Consider the following 24,913-nt stretch of genomic DNA (forward strand, 5'->3'; position numbering starts at 1 on the left):
CAAATACGGCCAGTGGCTCAAATACCCACCAAGACAAATATTCGCAGACGGTTGAATGGATATGCACACATGCACACGCGTTTAAACACGCACAAACAGATTCACAGACAACGGAGAACTCCTGGAAGCTCACTTCAGCACCTCGGGCCAGTGCTGCACCCTAGATGTAGTGTATGAGGGTTAGTGAACGCCTTTTTGTTTGTCATAACATGAACAGATGTTCTAAGCACCGGTTCAGACAATTGCGGAAGAGGACCGCGCTATTTGGCGACCGGAGTGCCCGTCGTAAAACTACTTCGTTAGATTAAGGTTCATGTGGTTGTGTTTAAACCCCGCTCGCTAAACAATACTTACAGAGTGAGGAGGTCTTTGTTGAGTGTGTTACTGAATGGCCTGTTGTTTTTTTTTTTATCCGGCAGCAGAAACAGAGCCTGTATACAATCAGGCGTAGGTATCTTCGACACGCGGTTTTATCCTAGCGTGTCCCAACGTGTTTATTTACTCTTTGCATAAGTTCCTGTATTCTAATTTTATATTCCCTGAGCATTGGCACACAACCTAATTATTGCATGAACTAGTTTGTCATTAGCAGCTCTCGCACTCTTCATATAGCATAAGAATACATTGCGTAATACAACCAGTACTGCTTACCGGCTTATGTAATTATGCGAAAAAATACGCATAAATTTCTGCAGAGAAGTTACCTGAATGCCTAGGTGCATTTGTGGTACCTGCTTCTAACGGCAGGCGTGTTTGTTTGTATGAACCTAATAAATGAAAAAAGGGGGTTGTCTCCATTTGACCGCCTCATTTTCGTTGTCGTGCACAATGATAGCAATTTGAAGGCAATTCTGGAAGACAGTATTGATTAAGAGAACTAAGTTCCTAACGCTTAATTTTTATGTACGCTACAATGTGGCAAAGACGTCATCCCTCAAAAATTTTTAAAGAATTTGCAGAAAATTCTTGTAAGAAATGCCGCAAGAATATCATCATTCAAATTGATACTTGCCGTTCTGCCATATAGTTGCTCGGTCGGAAACATAATATCATATCCATATGACAAACAATGCGCAGAATTAGGCACTCTGTAGACATTCATTTGCGAATAAAGAATGTGGTGGCCATGTCAGGCGCATGCGCTTTTGAATGAAGCAGGCAGACGCTGTGTAAGAAATGCAATAAAAGAGTTAATGCGAAAAAGCAAGTCTGTGTTGAAAATATATACTGTGGATACTCACGATCTCCGAAACAATCAGGCGACATAAAGGGCTAAATAGGATAACGTTATTACTTTAGCAATTCCGTCCAAATGAAGCGAAACGAAGCACACAGTAAAGAGCGAAGCATAATTTACAGGTGTGTTTGAACAACGAACTTCCTAAATGATTAGAATACAAATATGGTGGAAAACCACCTTCGAGTGCCGAGTGGAATATCGAATATTCGCAATTTCTGAACGAAAGTGAAGTGGAACGTTCTATGGAGTGTCCGGCAACAAATAGCTCCTTTACATTATTTGATACTTTTAATACCGTTAACAAGTGGATATCAGGTGCAATGAAAAACTTATGAATTAGAAAAATACACTCATCATATATTTGACACCATGACAATGACAGTAATAATAAAAGGAATCCACGTGTCAGCACGATGCATTTAGTTAGTGCTCCATGAAGGAGCTCAAGGCAATGCTGCTGCACCGCACACCACTTTTGAGCAATTCAAACATGTTGAGATTGACCAAATAAATGACATTGTATAAATCGAGCCAGTGCAATCATCGGCTCCGTAAGGCGAGATGTCGACAACGAGATAAGAGAACAGCCACGGTTCTCCTGCCCCATAGTCATTAAGAAGAATCACCATTTGAATGAGTCTTCCTCACTGTAGAATGCAAGGACTGTGCTTGTCCCTAAAATAACACGTAACATAACAGGAACTGCTGTTGCCGAAGCATTTATGCTTCGACAACAGCAGTTCCTGTTATGTCAGTATTTCTCCAAGGGTGGCAATGAATACATGCAGGAGATCATACATGTGACAAAAAGTTACAGTGACGTTTCACTTCGTGAACGCGGGTGACGCGCAAGCGTATGGGTGAAATAACGTACAGCGGTGAGCACTGTTAGGGTGAACACGCGAGCGCGTGGCCGACGGCACTATCAGCGCCGCGTAACAGCCATCTTTGGAAACATTGCACATGCGCAGCATGTGCTTTGCGAAACACTCTTTCCACCGCGCGCATCACGTCATCGATACGCTTGTTCGTCGTCTGCTAGCCGCATTTTTTGTTCGCTGAGCTGATACCTTCTGCATTTCAAGGTCCATCTGGATTGAAGATTGGCGCGTGAAGGAAAAAATTGAGTGAAAGAGGGATAATTATTAAACTTTTTATTCAAGAAAATTGCACTTTTGCAATTCAAGTTAAACAAGACCATGAGAACAAATATAAAAACATGAGCAAATCTAATAGCGAGTCATGTGACCACTTACAGCAACGACTGCAGCTATTCTGGACGGTAACGAGTCGTAAAGTGATCGAACATATTCCCGATCGGCTTTCAGCCTTTCCCACTCGTTGCTGACTTGCGCCCACAACTGGTCCGAAGTCGCGGAATAAAGGGGCTTCCTTGCCAAAGAAGCTTTCAGACGGCCCCACACGTTTTCTATCACATTCAGGTCCGCTCCTTTCGGAGGCCATTCCAGTAGCTGCATGTGCTGCTCCGCCTGGAACTCCTTGACAGCCCGCGCCGTGTGTATCGGTGACCGGTCCTGTTGGAACAGGTAATCACCGTCTGGGAATAAACTGCTCGCATATGGCAACAGCACATTGTTCAAAATGTTGCAGTATTGTTCCGACGATAAGTGTCCACGTATACGTTGCAGGGGCCCTAAACCATATCTTGAAACAGCACCCCACACGTTCACACTCGATCTCCCACTGGCAGAAACACCTTGCACGTTGTCCGGGTCGTTCCTGCGTGGCATTGTGACGTTAACTAAAACAATTGCTTTTCAAAGCAGGAAGTTTGCCTCACCGTGTGCCTGGTAGTCTCCAAACACGCAATCTTTGGTCTTGTCGCGTCGAAAACGTCGATTCATTCGAAAAGATGACGCAACCCCACTCTTCTGATGTCCATGCTTCGTGCAGCTCAGCGAACTGCCGTCGTGCGTCCTTGTTTGCCGCCGTTAGTAGTGGCTTCTGCGCTGCGACGCGACTGCGAAGGCCCGCAGTACGCAGGCGACGTCGAACAGTGGTGTCCGAAACGTCCAAATCCAAGTCCTCGCGTATTGCTGGGGCTGGCAAGAAAGGGTTACAAACAGCAGCTGCAACTATGAGGGCGTCTTCATCGTCTGTGGTAGCTTTAGGGCGGGGCGCGCGGGGTGCATCCTGAATGCGACCTTCATACTTGTAGGCTTGAATTATCCTGTTCACAGTCTTCAGGGGCCTATTAACTAAAGCGCCAATATACCGCTGGGAATAACCTTTCAGGGAAAGATCGACAATTGAGCGCCGTTCATCATCGGGAACCCTAGCCATAATACGATCTGGCGACAGAATGAACGGCTGCGAAAGATGTTTGGTTGTTTTATATACGGCGTTGCATGCACAACAACTTTGAAGGGAACGAATAGACACGCCCCCATAGATATACAAGTTTTTTTGTCTTGTTCTGTTCAAGCACAGATGTTTAAAGAAATCTTAAAATGCAGGATGCATGGGCTTAGAAAACAAAAATGCGGCTAGCAGACGACGAACAAGTGCATTCATGACGTCATGCGCGCAGTGGAACAATTATTTCGCGGAAGGCGTGATGCGCATGCGCAATGTTTCCAGTGATGACCGTAACGGGGCGCTGACAGTGCCGTCGGCCACGCGCTCGCGTGTTCACCCTAACAGTGCTCACCGCTGTACATGAAGATATCGGCCCTCGGTGGGCCTCGACTCCTAGACTGTCCGCATAGCAGATCGCTTTATAGAGAGGGCTCGCGCGGCCGCGCCATGAGCAACAGCCGCCGGAGTGTCTTTAAAGAAGCACGCCGGGTACTATAATGGGGGGAGGGGGGGGGGCGATAATGGCTGTCCCCAATGTGTGCACTAGTCCTGTGACAATGTGCGCAGTCGCAAGGCACGTATCACACCGAGGCTTGCTTGTCGGCAGATAAGCGTGGCCGATGACGAAGCTGCTTGCAAAAGCTAGCCCATCTGATCCGTTCCGTGTAAACAAGTAATACGTTTAGTGTGCTGCTTTTTTTTTTCTGCACGACAGCAACTATCGTACTCCACATTGGGATATGTGTGCTGTAACCACCTTTCTGTGGTATTGTAAACAAAACTGCATTGTACATGTCGTTCTCTTTAAATGCGAAACATTTGTTTGCCTACTGCAGAGGCAAGTTCAAACTCGGTACAGTCTAAGGTCAGCGTTTGTCACCGATGCGCGCGCACCCCCATGAGCCCGCTCGTTTGCCGCTATCGGATCGGCGTCTATTTGCTCTGCAGCCGCATGCACTCTCACGTCGCTACTTCCTCGGCACCTCCTTGCTGCGCTCGCTGGTACGGGTGCGCGCCCCACAAGAAGACGTGCCTCAGTGGCGCTGCTGCGCCATGTCTCGCGTAAGCCTCTACTCGCAGACACAACTATTTGTCCTCGAAAGTATCCAGCGTAAGAAGCACGTAGCAGTGCAAAGGCCCTGCAGAGACTAAAGACCTATGCGATGCATACCGAAGTAGCGAGGCAGGAGGCGAAACGACGGGCGGACAATATATGCGCGGCCGTGGAATGCAAGCAAGAAGAAAAGCGATGCGCGTTCAAAGAACAGAGGCACCCCAAGCAACCGGTCGCTGAACGCGCCGCCGAGACCACGCGGCGCCGATTGGAGGAAGGACCCCCACGTGGGGGACGCAGACGCGTGTTTTCAAAAGCACTTTGTGGAGAGAGAGAGAGAGAAACAACTTATTTAAGTGAAAAAAAATAAAAATAATAAAAAAAATTCACTGAAGGATGGTGGTCAGGCGGTGCCTGGCCGCCACCTCCTCGGCTCGTTGAATGGCCCGGAGTTGCACGTCGAGGCTAGAGTTCCGGAGCACGTTATCCCACGTTTCGGGCGAGGGAGTGGTCAGGAGATCAGGCGGGGGTGGGTCCTCGCTGCAGTCCCAGAGTATGTGGGCAAGGGTGGTGGTCGTGCCGCACTGCGAACAGTGTTGGCTAAAGAGGTCGGGGTATATGTGACTGTATATTTGCGGGCAAGGGAACGAATGGGTCTGAAGGCGGCGCCAAACGATTTGCTGGGGTTTCGTGAGTTTGGGGTGCGGTGGCGGTTTTGTTTGGCGAGCGAGGCGGTAGTGTTGCGCGATTTCGTGATACGAGGTGAGAGGCTCGCCGGGGCCCTCCTCGGGATCCGTGGCACTGCCCGCCGCTCGGTTGACGAATCCTCGAGCTTGCCGGTGGGCGGCCCCGTTTTCCGGGTTGCCCGCGTGTGCAGCGACCCAAACTAGCGAGATCTTGTAATATATGATGTGTCTTCACGTTCTGCTGTCATTGCCTGGCTCGTGCATTCGTGCTAGTGGTCGTGCTCAACAGAGCGAGTCGGGCAGATTCTGTGCAATAAATAGTGAGAACATAGAGCTTCTGAACGAACTGCTACAAGCATCTAGAAATTATTTCAACCTAATTTTTTGCGAGAATGAAAATGAAGTGGTGTGTACGCGGCGGCTGCTTTATTAGGCGCGCCTCCACGTTGCGCAATATCACGCGTAGACTATGTGATCATTAGGCGGACGGCTGTAAAGCTGCGAACGCCGCCGCTATTGCTGGTGCACATATGATGCAGAGAGCGAGGGCCCTACCAGCTGGGCAACTGCGGCACCCCGCAGGGCTCGGTCCTCTCCCCACTGTTATTTAATATAGCCATGCACAAGCTCTCCACTTGCCTCGATGCAATCCCAAACGTGGGTCACGCCATATATGCGGACGACATCACAATCTGGGTGCCGGGCGGCTCGCTTGCCATGCTCGAACCCTCGTTACAAAGTGCGTTGGAGGCAACGGAAAACTTTCTTTCCAGCACGGGCCTTGAACTCTCCCCCGCTAAATCAGAACTACTGTTATACCGACAGTCCCGACAAGGGGTCAGAAACCTTGAGCCTCTGAAACTCTGCCGATAGAAATTTGCGCTAAGAATGGACATCCCATACCAAGGATGGACTCGATCAAGATTCTAGGTCTCCACATTGATGCTAAGGGCTGTAACTCGACGGCCCTCAACAAGCTCACTGGACAGGCTAGTAATGTCCTAAGACTTTTAAGCCCGCATCTAAAATCGGAGAGGCGGTCTCAAACAGGACAATCTGCTCAGAGCTTACCAGGCATTCTTCTTAAGTCATGTTACCTACATCGCGCCGTACCTTAATTGGGGTAAGGCGGAAAAGGTCGAACTCGACTCTCTAATCAGAACCGGTATCAAGCGCGTGCTCGGCCTTCCGCAGTCTACGAGCACCGAGAAGCTGCTGGAGCTAGGACTCCACAACACTATCGATGAGCTAATAGAAGCTCACACAGTGGCTCAAATAATGAGATTGTCGTCCTCTAAGCCAGGGATCAAAATTTTAGAAGAAGCGGGTATCCAACCCAGACATGAACCGGGGACCAAAATTAGCCTGACCCAGCAAGCCAGAACTCGCATCATGGTTGACCCCGTACCGCGAAACATCCACCCAGTGCAGTGAGGGTAGAAGATTCGCCAGAGCCAAGTCGATCCTTAAAAAGATCAATCAGCACAAACTAGGGGCCCTCTTTGTCGATGCTGCCAGATATGACAGTGGGGATAAGTTTGCTGTCTCGGTTGTAGACGCGGAGGGCAACCTGCTTAATGAAGCTTCTGTCTATACTAAGTTTGCACATGTGGCGGAGGAAGCGGCGATCGCTCTGGCTTTTCACAGCGCAAAAGTTCCCCTTATCATCTTCTCGGACTCACGCACAGCAGTTAGATCCTTCTCGGCCACACTAGTGTCTGAACAGGCGAACAATATTGTGAACAAAGCACTTCAAAGAACTCGGGAGAGCAGCGAAGGAGGATACCACATCTCGTGGTTCCCAGCCCATATAGATGCCTCAGTTAACCCGCTCGGATGTAATCCTAACGAGCAGGCCCACCGGATAGCGCGCGATTTCACGTACCGCGCTGTCAGGGGTAGCCAGGCTCGGAACGAGGTCAACATCCACAAAGATTCATTATGTACCTTCCACGAAATTGTTTCCCATTATCGTCTCGGCAGGAGGAAATTTCCACCCCCCCCCCCCCCCCCCCCCCAAATTGAACAAACCTCAGGCTAGCACACTCGTACTTCTGCAAACCCGTTCGTATCCCACTCCCCGGTCCCTTAACAGGATAGACCCTGACCATTCACAGTCGTGCTCCAAATGTGGTCATGACTCATGCTCTTTTGATCACATGCTCTGGTTGTGCCCAGCCCTTAACGCCTCTCCACCCATCACGAAAGAGCAATGGGAGGAATCCCTCAAGAGCAGCAATCTTCAAATTCAACACCAGGCTGTCCAGAGGGCCCACGACATCGCGACGGGACTTGGTCTCCCGGTCCCATCGTGGGCGGAGCCACCGACTTAATCTGGGGGAGCCTTCGGCTCATCTCGATCTTAGTTCCTCAGGACTCAAATAAAGTTCTTGTCATGTCATGTCAGAGCGTAGCTGCCTTATAAATTCCCCCATGCACGTTCACTGCCTTTACACACACGCACACGCAATTATGCACAAACAAACACATGCACTCATGCACACACAAACACCTCGCGGCCAGCTTCAATCAAGCACACCGCGGGAAAGTACAGCCGCTTATTTTCATAATGACTGCTGTTCAGCGGTGGGCGCTCAGGGGAACTAAATCGTATGATAAATGCTAACGCTGACCACTTATTGCGGCCATCCGCATAAAACAGGGAGAAGTTGCGGAAAAGACTGAGTAACTCATCACAGCACGAGCCGAGTAGGCATAGTTCCTAATTGTTCTCCTCACTTTTTTATGTAAGCCTACTGTTCTCTCCTCCTGCTGTGGTCCTGTGGAGGCTGTCTTGTCTCTACAGCCGTCATGCATATCGTCCAACTAAGCTGAGCGGTACAGCCTATACCGTGTACAGCCTAGCGAAGCTGTCCTACGCTCCACTGGGCATTTAATTGACTAACGTTCATAGCTTTCATTAGCAAACATTATGTACCCGCCATGGTGGCGTAGTGACTTCAGTGTTGCGCTGCTAAGCCCGAGGGCGCAGGATCAAACCCCGGCCACAGCGGCCGCATTTCTATGGCGGCGAAATCCCAAAATGCAGGTGTACCACTCACTGAATGAAAGGTAAAGAACCCCAGGTGGCCAAAATTATTCCGGAGTACCTCACTATGGCGTGCCTCATAATCATACCGTGGTTGTGGCACGTAAAATCCCAGAATATTGAAAGATTTAAGACGTGGTCGTCGGTAAACTGCCACCACCACTTTGGCTTGTACAGCGGCATGTCCACTAGTGCGCACGTGCTTGACGGTTGAATGTTTTTTTTTCTAGTTTTTTACGAGTTCATGCTGGTGGGCTTAACACAGTCTCGGGGACAGAAAATATTAGTTCTTTCTGACTTCATGACCCTAAACCCCCTAGATGACTGCGTGGCTGACACTCTCGACATCGTTGCCCTTACCATGGCGGGCAGTAGTAGCTGGCTACGAGAATAACTCCGAGAGCACGCTGAAAAAGGAAACAATATGCATATGCACTGCACATGTTGGGAGCTATCTGAAGCAAATCTATTGTTAAGCGGGTAATCATGTGCTATAAACCTCTATGTGGGTTGACACTAGATTGCATTGTAGCAGACTTATAATTCACTGTATTTCAAATGATTGCCAGACGAGGACCACCCCCCGCCACCCCACGTGCTCCGTGTGGGTGTGGATTACACTGTCTTGACCGAGTCAACGCACCAAACACCTTGGAGAAAGCGTAGAAAGCTAAACACTGAAAACCAAATTACGCGCTTGTAGGCCCGTATTTCTTGAAGTGTGGATACTTATTCACTGTTTGTTGCTTCATTGGGTTTTCTTAGAGACAACAGCAGTCAATGGGATATCCGCGAAAGTAGCACACATGGCTATATTGAAGCCGGTTAGATATATCAATGCTGTGCCTCCAGCAGCGGCACCAGCACCGGTTAGCCAACTACGGGAGAGTCCGCAAATAAAGACTTCCCTTGCAGCGGCTAGGAATTTCGCTTGTTTAAGTCACAGTGGTAGTCCTAACCCTTCAGTCCCGCACTTCGTAGAGCACAGAGAATAAATGCGATTAGATAGGCGTCACGACATCTCCAAAATGACGGGGCGACGGGACACAGCGTTGAAAACCGCTCTGCAACAATCAAGGAGACCAGTGGCCTTTTCCATTTTAGTTGAGCAGAACTCGCTGGGTTCGTGGCTCGTACCTCCTAATGTATAAGTCCTCATACACCGTGGCTCGTACCTCCTGATGTATAAGCCCCGTCCCTGTGAATTGAAGAGACGGTGGTTGTGCATGGGAGGCTGCCTAGCATAAATGGGCAAATGGCGCCGCTCGCCTCTAATTCCATGGTTTAAACAAAATTCTACATAAATTAAAGAACCAGAAAGCCAAGATGGAATGAACAAGGCGCTACCCCCTGTCATGGGGTGCAGTTTGCCAGAACTTCCATGAACATAGCTCACTTACGTTGAATTTGTGCTCATTTCCCGCATTTTTCAAGAATAGAGCACTACTACTATTATCAACGCTTTAACGAATATTTTATCCACGACATGCGCTGCAACTTCCATGATTAACTCTATGGGTATTCGTTTTTTTCTCTGACTTTCAGTGCGTTATGCTTTATTTATTCCCTTTTTATTTTTAAAATGAACATTATCTAGGCTTCATTCAGTATGAAGGTCCGCAGCACACGACTGCTTCAGCAAGGCGCCCTGAACAAAACTTAAAGAGAAGCTTGCAGGACCATGTCGGCAGCCATCGCTGCTTCACGTTTCTTCTCTTTCGCGGCAAATTACACGGAGCTTTGCTCACTGTCGGCGCTTCTCGTCTGCATAAATGTAGCAGCCTACGGCAGTCATGCGCTGAAGCGCTCACGACCTGAACACACGTGCTCGCGAGGGAGCTGTTTGCATGCGCAAGTACAGCGCGCCGCGGCCACCTTCTTCCGAGAAGAAACTTCATCTCTGTTTCCGGAGCAACAGCATAAAGGAATCAGCCGTTTCGTCATGCGCCCATGCGGGCCGGCCTTCCCAGAGCTCTGCGAGGCATTCGGGCCGCGTAAGAGAACTTGTTCTCGTGCGAATTGCAGCTTGGTAAACAATCGCACTTCACCTGCAGGGGGTGGCTGCTGCCCCGGTAAACAAATGACGGCTCGTTGTTAGCGTGTCCCACAGCAGTAGTAGCCTCGAGTATTACCACTTCCTGAAGTGGAGGCAGTGGTCTTGGTTCACCGGCCGGTACGCTGGCTTCATGGGAAAGGTTCTTTCGCTTCAGTGAGTTTTCCTTAAAGCTTATTTTTTTTTAATTATGACTCGTGTTGGGGTAATTCCTGAGATGGCCAGAGAGGGCATGGTTTATTCTTCCACATGTTCGCGCTGGAATCGCATTACTTCCGTCTTGATGTTTCTGATGCGGATGACACAGTGTGCTTTAGGAACTAATGCGGATTCCGAATGACACTATGTATCAAGTAAGCAGATATGTTTATATAACCCTGATGCCCGGCTCGTATCTACTGATGACCGCACTTCAAAGAATGTTGAAAGTGCGATGTACACTTGAGAAAAAAGCAAAATAAAAGTACTATTTTCCCTCAGTAGTGTTCTTTACAGCGAGCGTGCGGGAGCACTAGTGTGTCATAGTTAAAATAGAAATAGACTCACGGTTATGGTAACGAAGAGGAACAGACAAAAAAGAGAACAAATCAAAAGAGTTCATACACTTTAGTCTGATTCATTATTGCTAAATGGAAGCGAATGCTAGGAGGTCGAACCTGGTTTTCTAGTAGACTGAGTGCAGCGTTCTGGCGGTTCGGGCCGCTACTGGCTGCTACATGCGAACTTGCTGCAATTTGCACAACAAATGTCAATTTAGAAACTTTAATGTTTTATAATAAGAAAACTTTAAACCGAATGCCGAGCTCCTTATCCCATTATTGACGAGCAAAACAGAAGAAAAACATTTTTTTCTTGCTTAGCTTCGATTTTGAGTACAGTCAAGCGTCATTACGACGAAGTACTCGGGATCTCCAAAATCATTTATTGTAGCTGTCATTTGGTTCTAAATGTCACGCACTGTATCACTCGCAATAGACCAGGCTAAGCACGTTCAACAAAAAAAAACCTTCATTTACCATCAATTCAGGAGTGACTTAGTGAATTAGGTCACTAATGTTTCTGGGCCCAATGTGTAGGACAGAATATAGGACTGTAGCCAACCTTACTGCACCGAAGTTCACAGCATGCTCTGCGGCGAAGCGCTGGAGCTGCCCAAAGAAATGCTGCAGGTCACTGAATGTCGTTATTGTTTCCCTTGCCGCCAAAACTTTGGTTCGCTTACAGGAGCTTCATCACTGCCGCCTTCGTCAAGATCCGTGTCCTTCCCGCTTTAGATGGCTTTCACAAACTCGTCGGTCATGCACTGCGCTTACATCGTTGTTATCAACTGCGACGTATTTGTCAGCCGCCAGACCTCTTGATGCGTTAGAACAAGTAACCAATGAGTTCAGGGATTCCTGGCGCTGTACAGCAGGACGACTTCTGACATTGCCCCGCTCGTGAAGTGCGCTGTCGTTAGCGTCAATGCAAAGCCCATCTTGGTGAAGACTTCGGAAAACAGCGGTGGCAATTATATGTGGAATTCATTGTAAAACAACACCTTGTCGGAGCTAACACGAGAAAGATCTAGCGCTGACAGCGTTGAGTTCTCGAACTGATTTTGTAATTCTCGCTCTGCACCTACCACGCGGTCGAATGCCAACTTCCTCCTTGACAGGCGCCGCGTGCTGAGGCCCTACAGGGCTCAGCACGCGGCCCTACAGGGCTACAGGGCTACAGGATCGGTAGCCACGACGTCTTCACGGCCGTTGATGTCCAGCGTGAACGTCTTGGTGTACGATGGAGTACGCGAAATGAGCCATCATAGGCCGGTGTGAGTGGTGGCCCTATTTGGTCACGCCGAACGAAGACGTGACTGCAGTCATGCAGATCCTGGCTGACGAAGACAGACTGGGGGTGTCGGTCGACAAGAATTACAGAAGCAAGGTCGTGAAACGTGGTGCGCAGCTCTCGAATGTACGTGCAGGCATCATGAGTGGAAGGGGGCGACGACGGCTCAAAGAATTTCCCTGGAAGACGCAGGGACACGCCATAGACTAGTTCGGCTGATGAGCAGCCGAGATCCGTCTTCAATGCTGATCGGATGCCCAGAAGTACGAAGGGGCAGTGATCAAGCCAACGTTCTCTTGGCTGGTGAGCAGTGAGGACAGATTTCAGTTCTCGGTGAAGCCGTTCGACCATGCCATTGGCGGAAGGATGGTAGGCAGTCGTGTGGATGTGTCGAATGCCCAACATATTGGCAAGTGCGGTGAAAAGGGCCGATTGAAATTGACGGCCGCGATCGGTGGTGACGACAGAAGGGCATCCAAAGCGTGATACCCAGCCGTTTGTGAAAGCCTTAGTGACTGTCGGTGCTGTAATGTCGGAAATGGGAAACGCTTCCGGCCATCTGTGAAGCGATCCACACGTCAGTAGGTAACAGGTAACAAGAGGACCGACGATGTCGAGATGGATGTGTCAAACCTTGGGTCGAGAGGCCCAAAGGGGGATGGTGCCATGACCGTGTGACGGTGAACTTTAACACGCTGGCACTGAAGGCAGGTTCGCGCCCAGCGTCGGACGTGAGCATTGATGCTTGGCCAAAGGAAACGAGATGTGACTAGCTTCTGGGTTACACGAATACCCGGATGGCTCATGTTGTGCAATTGATCAAAAATGGCACGACGATAAGCTGTAGGCACGAAAGACCGAGGAACACCAGTAGACGTTCCGCACGTTATTAATGGGGTAGAAAATGGAAACAGGCACTCCGTGAAAGATAGAGACATGGATGAAGAGCGAAGACTATGCAGCTCAGGATCGTTGCTCTGGGCAGCTGCTAGCTCTTCCATGTCTAGTGGTGGCTTGGTCGACAAGGCATCGATGCGTGAGAGTGCATCAGCGGCGGCATTTTCCGGTCCGTGGACGTGTCTGAGATCCACGGTGAACTCGGAGATAAAGCATAGTTGATGGACCTCCCTTGCAGTGTAATGGCCGTGATTGCGATGGAAGGCAAACGTCTGGGGCTTGTGGTCGGTTACGACGTGAAAGTCCCGGCCAGCCAGTAAATGGCGGAAATGTTTGATGGCCAGGTACACTGCAAGGAGTTCTCGGGAAAATGTACTGTATTTTACTTCCGGTGGTTTGAGTTTTTGCGAGAAAAAACCAAGGGGCTGCCAACCTGATGCATGCTGCTCGAGAACAGCGCCAACTGCCACACTCGATGGATCGGTGATTAGACGAATTGGGGCATCAGGAGTGGGATGTATGAGCATGGTGGCGTCTGCCAGGGCCTTTTTGGAAGTGGCGAAGGCAGATGCGACGTCGTCGGTCCATTCCAGTGGCGCAGCCGGGTATTTTTTTATGGCTAATAGGTCGGGCAAGGGCTTTAGGAAAGTGGCACACTTAGGAAGAAAGCGGTAATGGAAGTTTGCTAGGCCCAGGAATTCACGGAGTCGTTTCATTGATGTCGGGGGTGGAAAGTTTTGCACAGCCTTCACTTTGCTGGCGAGTGGTTGAATACCCTGTGGAGTGACAAGGTGACCTAAGAACTCGATTGCAGCGGCGCCCAAGAGGCACTTATTGGGATTAATGACGAGGCCGTAATCATCCAGACGGTGAAACAGGGTGCGCAGGTGGTCTTCATGCTCAGGGCCCGATGAGCTGGTGACCAGGAGGTCATCAAGGTAGGCAAATACGAAATCGAGACCTCGCGTGACCTCGTTGATTGTGCGCTGAAAAGTCTGTGCTGCGTTGCGCAGTCCAAAAAGCATCCTTACATATTAGAACAGACCAAATGGGGTGGTGATGGCCGTCTTTGGAATGTCAGTGGGTTCTACAGGAATCTGATGGTAAGCCTTCACTAAATCAATCTTAGAGAATATCGTGCACCCAGGTAAATTTGATATGAATTCCTGTATGTGAGCAAGTGGGTAGCAGTCTGGTAAGGTGTGGGCATTGAGAGCACGGTAATCTCCACATGGTCTCCAGTCGCCAGGATCTTTCTTCGGCGCCATGTGGAGTGGCGATGCCCAGTTGCTGGAGGAAGGCCGCACAATGCAAAGTTCAAGCATGTGCTCAAACTCACGGCGGCCGATGGTGAGGCGTTCCCCAGATAGTCGACGACGCCGTGTAAAAACGGGAGGTCCAGTGGTCACAATGTGGTGAGTGACGGAATGCTTCACCGGTGACTCTCTGGTGTGCGGCTTCGCGATGTTGGGGAAGTCAGCGAGTATTTTTGCATACGGCGAAGCGGGTGTGAGAGCTCGAAGTCTCGTTGACGAGGTGCAGAGTATACCGTTGATGGATAGGCGCGTGTTGTGATCGATGAGGCGATGAGCATGCGTGTCCACAGCAAGGTTAAAAAAACTGAGGAAGTCAGCTCCAAGAACAGCTTGCGAGACGTAAGCGAGGATGAAAATCCAGCGGAACGTATGGCTCAGTCCAAGGTCAAGTGTAAGAGGGCGTTGGCCGTATGTGGGAATGGGAATGGCGGAGTTGTTGATCGGTTCGAGTGGGCAGGTCTGTGTTGCGATGGCGATCGGCACAGGAGGCCGGTGTGACGCTAACCTGGGCTCCTGTGTCGACGAGGAAGCAAGCGCCAATGATCTTATCAGAAACATAGAAAAGGCGGCATGATTTTGGACCAGTACCACCTGCCGCCGTCAGTGGCAGGTCGTCGCATTTCCCGACCAGGAGCACGGGCGAGTGCACTTGCGAGCAGAGGCCCCAAATCGGCGGTGGTACTAGCACATAGTCGAGGACGAGCCGTCCCGTGGCGCGTCGGTTGTCTGAAGTCCCGGAGAGCGTGGAGACGTCGAGGAGCGACTGTGGAACTGGAACCTGGATGCCGATCGGCGATGCGCAGGTACGAAGTCATCGAGACGTCTGACAAGGGCGTCCAAACGGTTCTCGATGCTCGCGAGTGCGGGGTCTGCAGCGGTGGCCGGGGGCGACGTGGTCACGGCGTTGAGGCTATGTGCCCACTAGTAGTCTGCCACTCGATCAGCCATTTCAGCGAGCGCGTCTACTGGGACGTCTCCTGCAGCGACGAGGACCGGGATCATGCTCTGCGGTAAGCGCTGGAGAGACAACTCTCGCAACAGCTTCTCCTCTTGAGGGGCGGAGGTCCCGCCAATGAGCTGGCGCATGCGTCGCAGGAGCTGGGATGGGCGACGGTCACCGAACTCTGTGGCCGTGATGAGCTGTTGGAGTATGCTGTGTTCAGACTCGTATATGCGGGTAATGATAGCTTCCTTCAACGTGTCGTAGGGATGACTCGGGTGCGGCGAAGCTAAAATATCTGCGAAGTCTTCGGCTACGTCCGGAGGTAAGGACGACACCAGATGCCAGTACCTGGTCTGTTGGCTGGTGATTTGCCGTAGACGGAAGTGCGCCTCAACCTGCAGTAACCATGTGCAGGGGTTGTTTGGCCAAAATGGTGGCAGGTTGACGTGTTGGATCGCAGCCACCGCAGCACTGGTAGGTCTGGCGTCTTCTTGGGCGTCAGGACCGGTAGGCTGGGTGGAAGAACCGGCGGGATCCATGCGGGATGGTTGGTGTTGCGTGTTCTTTATCGGGTCACCATTAACTGTCGGAGCTAACACGAGAAAGATGCAGCCCTGACAGCGTTGAGTTTTCGAACTGATTTTTTATATTCTCGCTCTGCACCTGCCGCGCGGTCGAATGCCAACTTCTTCCTTGACGGGCGCTGCATGCTGAGGCGCTACAAGATCATTCATGGGGGATGCTAAATTACTTCGTTCTACAGGCAAATTTGTTGTGGTTTTTGTTGTAGAGTCACTTACAGTACATACAAAATATAGGCCTCGGGCTGGACAAAATGAATCCTTCATTATATATGTTATTTTCCTGCAGAGGTGTTCGTTATAGAGGCGTTCGACTGTACAGAATTCTTGGGTAAGTGTCTTTGGCCGACACTGAATTGTAGGCAACAAGGACCATTTGTTGGCTTAGAGCAGGAACACAGAACAATTAAGACGTTTGGCGAGCGACTTGCTTACTCTTGAAAGCATCGTTAGAGGAGAAATACCAATGCAAAATGCCCACCTGCAGTGGTGTCACACAGGGTATGTAGAGAAAATTTATTGTACACCTCTATTGACATGTTCAAAGAGGCTTGTCCCATCAACCAACATATTTTGACGGGACCCTTACCCAAGTGCGCGCACGAGGACGCAGCGAAAGGAAGATGATGAAGGCGCGCCTTGGCTCGTGTGTGGATTTCGCCATATTGCCTGTTGTACATGCATATTTTACCCCTCGCTTTCCTTGTTAGATTTTGGTGGAGGCGCTGGGTAACGCCACGCCAACACGGAACTCCGCAGTGGACTCCTCGTGTGACCGAACGCAATGGCGACGCAGAATGGACTACTGGATAATCAACGTGAGTAATCTGCAGTTGTCTCGCCGTCTGCAACACCATCGGTCATCTTCGCGCAAGTTCGTGACCCCGGTATGTTTACCGGAACTGGCATTGTCGGCGTAAACAACTGGTTGAACTGGTACGAACGCGTCAATGCCTCCAACCAGTGGGACCCGATGTTGATGCTGGCAAACCTTGTATTCTACATGCAAGACACAGCTCGCATGTGGTGCGACACGCACGAAGTGGAGCTCACAAGCTGGGATCTTTGCAAGCAGAGGCTTCGGTATCTTTTCGGTCAGACAGATGGGGGTCAGCGCGCCGCGAAACAAGATCTCGCCTCTATAGTGCAGACCACTAGCGAATCCTACATCGCCTACATTCAGGATATTTTGGCCCTTTGTGGGAAGATTGATGACAAGATGTCGGAATCGGACAAGGTTGGCCACATATTAAAAGGAATCGCTGACGATGCTTTTAATTTACTCGTATTCAAGAACTGCACCACAGTGGTTGACGTTACTGCATAGTATCGGCGGTGTGAGCAAGCGAAGAGTGGCGGCATGCAGTCGAGGTTCGTCCCGTTGCCTAACACCGCCGCTATACTTCTTCAATCGAGCACCCCCCGCTGCCTCGCCAAGCTCTTCCAACAGAAGACGCAGGGTGCATCATTCAACGCGAGATAGTGGCCGCTTCACCTACTGAAAAAAAAAATAAAAAAAGAACAGTAATAATTTTTTAGAACTGTGGCAGTGAAGCTTAGGAAGAAGAGGTTGCCTGACGACGACAAAATGAGATTGTTGATGTTAACGGTCGTCGTCCTTGTGGGACTGACGGCCTCTGAATGCTGCCATATTAGGGGATGACTGCCTTTGTCAAGCCTTATTGACTTTGCCCTCCCCCTGCGGCATGCTTGTTGTGACTGATAGTGCGTCTCCTTTGATGTTGGAATAAAGTGAATGATTGTTTTATATGAAGCCGAGTGATAATTAGGTGAATGACAACACTTGGTAAAAGGTTGATTGACGCTTTAGTATATGCTAAAGAGGGTGAATGCAAAAGCCTGAGCGCTCACGAGACATTCATTAAATTAATTGACATTCTCATTCGAATGGGTTGTTACTTCCTATTACTTGTATTGGACCACCGAAGGTGGTGCGTTCGACCCTCACCAATGGTCGTGGGTTCGACTCCCACCGAAGGTGGGTTCGAGTGCGTTAATTGACTATCTCAATTAGGGTAGAGTCAACGCACTAACACACTGCGAAACCATTTATTTATTTAGTCATACTGTTGACCCTGTGTTGAAGGTCGTTACAGGGAGGCTACATGAAGAAAATTCTCTACACAAGCACACATTATACAACGGTCCACTAATAAATGAGAGCATATTAACCGAAGTGACTATCAATAAAAGTTTGGAAATCGCATATATCCTTTTCCTTCACAGCTTCTTCTGGTAAGTTGTTCCATAAGCTTATGGCGTCAGGAAAAAAAAAAGAAAAACGAAACAAATCAGTACGGGTTCTTATTGCTTGCACCATGAGGGAGTTGGCTGTTCGTAGGAATCCTTTATTAAACTGGGGCTTTATGTATGTTTCTTTCTTTAATTTTAATTTCTCATGCATTATCTAAAAAAAACTGTTTTATTCGACACTTGTGCCTTCCTAATTCTAATGATCCCAAATCACATATTATTAACATGTTCGTAACCGAGTCTGTGCGCCTATATTTCGAGCGTATAAAACATACAGACAGATGCTGAATACGCTCCAGTTTATTCTTAAGAACCTTTTGATGCGGACTCCAAACTGCACTACCATATTCTGGTATCGGACGGATATAAGCTCTATATGCTAATAATTTCACGTCTCTCGTCGCTTTCGGCATTTTTTCCCTCAAGAAGCATAATTTTTTATTAGCTGATAGACATTTCCTACATGGTGCGTCCAATTTATTTTATCTGTAATTGTTACGCCCAAGTATAGTTGATTCGTCTGGCGCTCATACAGGTTCAACTAGGTTTTTTTTTAATCAGGAGGCATTTAATAACGGTAAGTCAGTCAGTGTTGCGAGTGGTGTACATAGCCCTAATTTAGAAACACGATACATTGATGATGTTGAATGTCACGAGTAACTGCAGCCAAGTAAAAGTCTGTTATTTAGGTTAGAACGCTGCCCGGAAGTTTTCAGCAGCATGGAAACCGCAATAATGTGTAGCTTATTCATTTCAGACGAATAGCAGCCTAAGTGCATACAGCTATAAAATAATGCGGTAGTTGCTGTTTCTCTTTTCAATTTGTCGAACGAAAGAATCGAAATTGTAGCCAAAGTCTTAATTACGAACAAACTTGATTCGTTTTTCATTTTGCTTATGTGAACTGTCCGTCGCAACGAAGGACGCTCATTTGCTGGAACAGCCCTGACCAGCCAGGTTGAAAGCTCGAGGAAGGAAAGGGAAGGAGACAATTTGAAAGTTACAGGGAAGGGAGGCATTATTAGGCGCTGAGCGTCTGCTTTCATTATTTTAATCCGTGTGCGGACCGAACGTGCTCCCTTTAAAGCACACACTAATTCGAAGCACTTTGTTATAGAATCAATAGGCATTGACGGAAACAGGAACGCGTTCGCGTAATCCCAACACAATGACGCGAGTCCCTGCGCAAGGAGAATTTAGAGAAAAGAAGTCATTATCAAGCGGAAAGGCTTGATAATGGCTCCGCGCCAATTACTAACTTACCGTGGCCATAGCTTTCTCACGACAGTCGTCGAGGACATCCTCCGCTCCTGCTCCACAAAGCGAAAATTCTGCACGGCCTACCAGTCACACACCAACGGTCTCAAGGAGCGCCTCAACGAGAGTGCCATCACCGACATGCTTTCGAAGTGCGTTGCGGGCGACCACCACGACTGGGATCTTCATTTACCCTATGTGAAGTTGGCGTATAATTCATCGCGTCACGACATCGCCGGCTATTCTCCCTTCTATCTCCTATATGGCCTAGAACCCGCGTGGCCCTTGGGCACCTTGCCGCCCTCGCCTGCACATTCAGTCACTGAATACGCCCGCGACACGATCGCACGCGCCGACCACGGGCGGCAGCTCGCCCGCACCCATCTAGAGGCCTCACAGGAGCATCAGAGACGCCTCTATGATTGCCACCACCGCAACGTTCCTCTTTCTCCCGGTTCTGTGGTGCTTCTATGGTCACGCATCCGCCATGTGGGCCTTTCCGTAAAGCTGATGTCGCGTTACACTGGTCCATGCCGCGTGGTGCGACAAGTGACTGATGTCACATATGAAATTATCCACGCCGACCCCTCAGTGTCGTCGTCACTTGGAAGTCACATCGTTCACGTAGCATTATTAAAGCATACCACACACGTTTCACCGCCGATGTGTAGCTTCAGCACCGGGACGGTGCTTCTACTGCCGGGGGGTGATGATACGGAACAGCTGCCACAGTGTGGCAGCACTGAAGAGAAGGAAGACGACGTGTTTCCGCTTGATGTGGCGTCGCCATTTTGGCCTCCGTTGGCTTCTGTGTAAATAAATTGTAAATAGCATTGGGCATCAGCTTTACGTAACAATACGGTGTCTCGTTATGCTCTGTCGCAAAAGAGCGCGTAGTCCAAGCGCGCGCCACTTGTCACGAAAGCCAGCGAAAGAACACGCCGGCCCCGCGGCAATTTCAACAGAGGGGAACAGCGCATACGCCTCAAACAGCAACTCGAACAACGCCGGTTTGCGCTGAGCCGTGCTCCCTCAAGGGCTGCAGAAGATAGCGCCAAACTTTCTTTTTCCAAATGAACCACTGAGTAACAACAGCGGCTAGATGTCTAGAAGAGCATCCACGAAGCGACGTTAACCGGAGAGAGAGAGAGAGCACACGTGGGCGCCGAGACAACTTCTCACACGGCGAGTCGAGAGAGATTGCTACAGCGTGAGCGTGCGCCAACGGGATGAGTCACCCCCCCCCCCCCCCCCCGCCCTTCAGCAACGCTCCGACGGCGGCGGTCGAAGGTACGAGAAAAGACTCGAAGGTTCCCAAGCTTTGGCCATGCTACGAGATCACGACTCCGATAGGAAAGTTCGAGTACGCCTGTGGAAGCTATACAACCGCCGTGCGAGAATCAGCGGGGGAGTTCAGTCCCCACCGGTGAAGTGATGCAACGTGAAGACCGAGCGTCTGCGGAAGAAGGAGATTCCCCGCCAAGCTAGTCAACGAGTTCATCGAGCGTCTGAATTTCCGGCAGAAGTTCCTTCTTCGAGATTTGCCCCGAGCTAAGCCGAGATCGTCTGACAAGACCAACACGGGTGAATACGATAGGACACTTAGTGTTACTATTCATTTTGCAATTTACGTGTTGGACTCTTAGTGCTTGTCGTGAATTATTTTTCTTGTGTTTGTTAATGTCCATCTGTTTTGTATTGCGTTGTGTCTAGCCTATAAGTGTGCAAGTGTGTGGTGTAACTGCCTTGTGTGAAGAATATATTTTGTTGTGTTTTGACAACTGTTGGATCTGACTCGGTCTTTGGACAGCAACCGGCGTTCGCTGGCGCACCAGAGGGCCCATTCTTAATTGTCCTTGCTTTCGTGGGATTATTTTCGGACGCTGGTAAATCGGCTTTGGAATTTAGTCCGGCGTCGGCGCCTCGTTCACGGGGTCTGTGACATGCTCAAATTATGAAGAACCTTCTTTAAACACAGAGCAACAGGGCTCCTATGAGGTTAACGATGACCAATGTATACGGACAAAGGACGCGCATAAAGTCAATCCAGACGTTGTCTTGCGTGGCAAAAAAAAAGAAAAAAGGATATAGCAGGCAAGGGTATAATAGGAGATGGAAACGAAAACCAGCCCTGAACGTTGTTCTCATTGCATGGGTTGGTGCTGCGCACAGCGCTCATAGGAAGAGCGGATGCCCAGCTGCTTAATGACGGCATGCAGCTATAAAGAAGGCAGATTGTCGTGTTTATACCCGGTCAGAGCACCCGAACATCTGAATGCAATGGAAGCGAAAAGTTTAGCTTTATACTGCGTAGTTTTCTTATTGCGGACTTTGCATTAAGTGAGAAAGAGAGAAAGAAATTCTTTCTGAAGTAAGAAGTTTCCTCGCCTGGTGTTTATAAAGTGTACCTGTTATTTTTTCCATATTTCACATGCACAACGAGATGCCGGCACTTTCCTATCTGTCGTGTTTTTGAATTTCTAATTTTCTCTCCTCGAGAAAGGCTGGCGTAATCGAAACCTCAAAAAAAAACTTTTGGTTATCTTAAAGTTGGCACCACCACATTTTGGTGATTCTTGTTAGATTTCGTACGAGAAACTACAGAAAGGATTACGTTCGGAGGTCTGTTTCACGCGCATGCACTAGGAAAAAATGTCTTTTTTCTATTTTAAGTTTACTGTTACCCGCAATTCTCCAATTTGCATGGCTCGTAGAGTGCGTCCTATTCGTGAAGCTGTATTACACTCTAATGTGCCGGGAATATTTACAAGCTCAAGCATAGACATTTTCTGCTACTGCGGCGCGACCACGATACCAGGAACATCATTAGCGACAATTTTTTAAACTAGTTTTGCATATGTGTTTGTTTAAAAGTAGACCTACTCTGTGCATTTTTCGCCGCTTGCGGTGTGCTGTGAATACGCACGCAAGCAGAATTACACAGCGGATACTTTAGAATCAGAAGTCCACAAATAATGAATAATGAATCCATCCTTAGTACAAAAAGGCCCCGCGAGAGTAACTTCACTACCAGCTAGAGACATATTTTTGCAAGCCTCAAACCATTTGTCTTTGTTGAACAAATACACTCCAGCATTCCCCTCGGCAGGCCTCTGTGACCAGTTCCCTACCCAGCTCATTTTTTTACAAGTTGCACTATGCTCTCGATTTCACCGTTCACAGTTGCGGTAAGTTTCTGCGTAAAATCTGTGGCTATACTACACTGCGTTAAGAATGCCACGCTGCCTTGAACCGTGGAGGCAAAATATGACGCGGTACGTTTTAAAACACCATCCATTCTCCTCCAGTGAATTATGCATCGCAATACATATATGTAGATTTTGACCTTTGCATGTTGGACAATACCCTTCTAAAGAAAAGAAGAAAAAGACACGCTCTTTTAAAATACAAGGGGGCGTATAATAACAGGAGCTTATTGTGCTTTTTGGCACAGTGACCAGTAACAATGAAATTTATTGTTGTGGACGCGTTACATCACTAAAATAAAGTACGCGCGCATTGCAAACGCGCCTTCGTTCTCACTTCCCGTACATGGTGATTGATCGCCTCCGGGGATAAATCTCTATGACGAAGCATTAGGCTTTCCGTTGGCGCATAACAGAATGTTTTCGTTTAATAAATCAATGCATAGAAGAAAGAAATGATGACACTTTTCTAACAAGGAGCGATATTTAGTCAAATTACTATTTTTTCAAGTAAGTTTCAATCGCAAGCTGCGCTTTTCATGCAAATGTGAATTTTATGTTCCGCAGAATTTCAATAAAAAGCTCTGCCCTGTATTGAAAAACGGATGTGCAGATGCTGTTGGTGAAGAAATCATGAAAAAAACCTTCACAGCACTGGCCAAGACCTTGCTGCTGAGAAAGCAAAGTTTAATGACGACGGTTTTGCGGCACCATAACATTGCTATTTTCATCTTTGGGCCTGTTTTTCTGAACGCGTGTTTGACGGACAAGTGCGGTGCTCACACGTTTACGATGGAAAAAAAGCGACAGAAAATATTTGCATAGCTCTCGACTTCGTCGTTTGTTTGAACATTCGGTATTACGCTCTTTTTTTCCAGTCTCATTTATACTTTAGGTGAGTGCTTGGCTTTTGCCTTTGATACCACAAGTGTCAAATACTCCTTAAGTACACAGTTCGAGGTCACAAGCGTCAACAGTACAAAAAAAAAAAAACATGAAGGAAAATAGAATGCTTTGTCTCATTTCTTCCCATTTGAAGTGGGTTAAGCGGCATATAATGAGATTTGTCCGATGGGAACCGCCTAATTGACAGTCCCAACGTGACTAGGGGGCACGTCGCGTAATTATTACGAACGACATTCTGTCGCACACCCGTCGACTTTCAACCACGCGTCCATTGTTCGGCGAGGTTTCCAGCAGTCCGATTAACGTTCTTTTCTTGCACCGCTGTGGCACCGGGCGCAGCTGGAGTTTCGCGTGGCAATCATTTACAACCATCGCCTTCTTTAACATAAAAAAAATAAATAAACGAAATTTACTTACTTTAAAAGCATGGCTACCCCTTTAGACGCATAAGGTTATTACAGACGATACATTATTAAAATAAAAAGCATCAGAAGTTGGCCAAACTATCAACGGTGTACGAAAAACGAATACGATCATTCCAAATATAGGCGCAGACGCAGTGGAACACACAAATATAAAAGGCTAGGACAAGACGCACCAATAAGTGCACAAAGTCCGGACACGTACATGTAGGCTGAGTTGCAAAAACGAGACCGCGATACGGTCCTAGATGAACAACCCCACAGGTGAAGAAAATGCAATGGTAACAAAAAAATAGAGAAAGAGAAAGCAACTGTCAAGGCACAATTGTGAAAAAAAAATAAGCTTCACCACACAAGACGCACATAGGTGAATATTATATACATACTAGAGAAGTGCGCGTAAACAGAAATTGTGGAAGGGCACTCATTTATTATGTATGTCTCAATACATTTAGCTATTCTTATAATAGCTGCTTCAGTGATTATTCACTCTGCCAAGCGGTTGCCTTTTCGTGTCATTTATTTATATTATGTTGCCCTTATTCAACATAACAACAAAAAGATAAATATTGTGTTATATAGTGTCTTGTACTCCTACTTTATTTGCGCTTTCGAATGGGCGAGCATGAGTCTTTTGAGTCGAAATAACGTCGTTCTTGCCAGTGCTTGTGCTGTTCTCGGTGGCACAACAATCACTTAGCCTGTGTGCAGGTAAGGGCCCTGTATATCACTTAAATGTGCCGTGATTGATCGGCACTAAAACGGCCATATGTCACCGCATTAATTAAAGCCAACAAATGCAGAAGCCGGGGTAAGCATAGGAAAATATCATTGTTCGCTTTTAATGGAAGTATAGAAATTGTAAAATAAGGAGAAGTGA

Source organism: Dermacentor silvarum, chromosome 2 (assembly GCF_013339745.2).
Source record: "Dermacentor silvarum isolate Dsil-2018 chromosome 2, BIME_Dsil_1.4, whole genome shotgun sequence".
Taxonomy (NCBI): Eukaryota; Metazoa; Arthropoda; class Arachnida; order Ixodida; family Ixodidae; genus Dermacentor; species Dermacentor silvarum.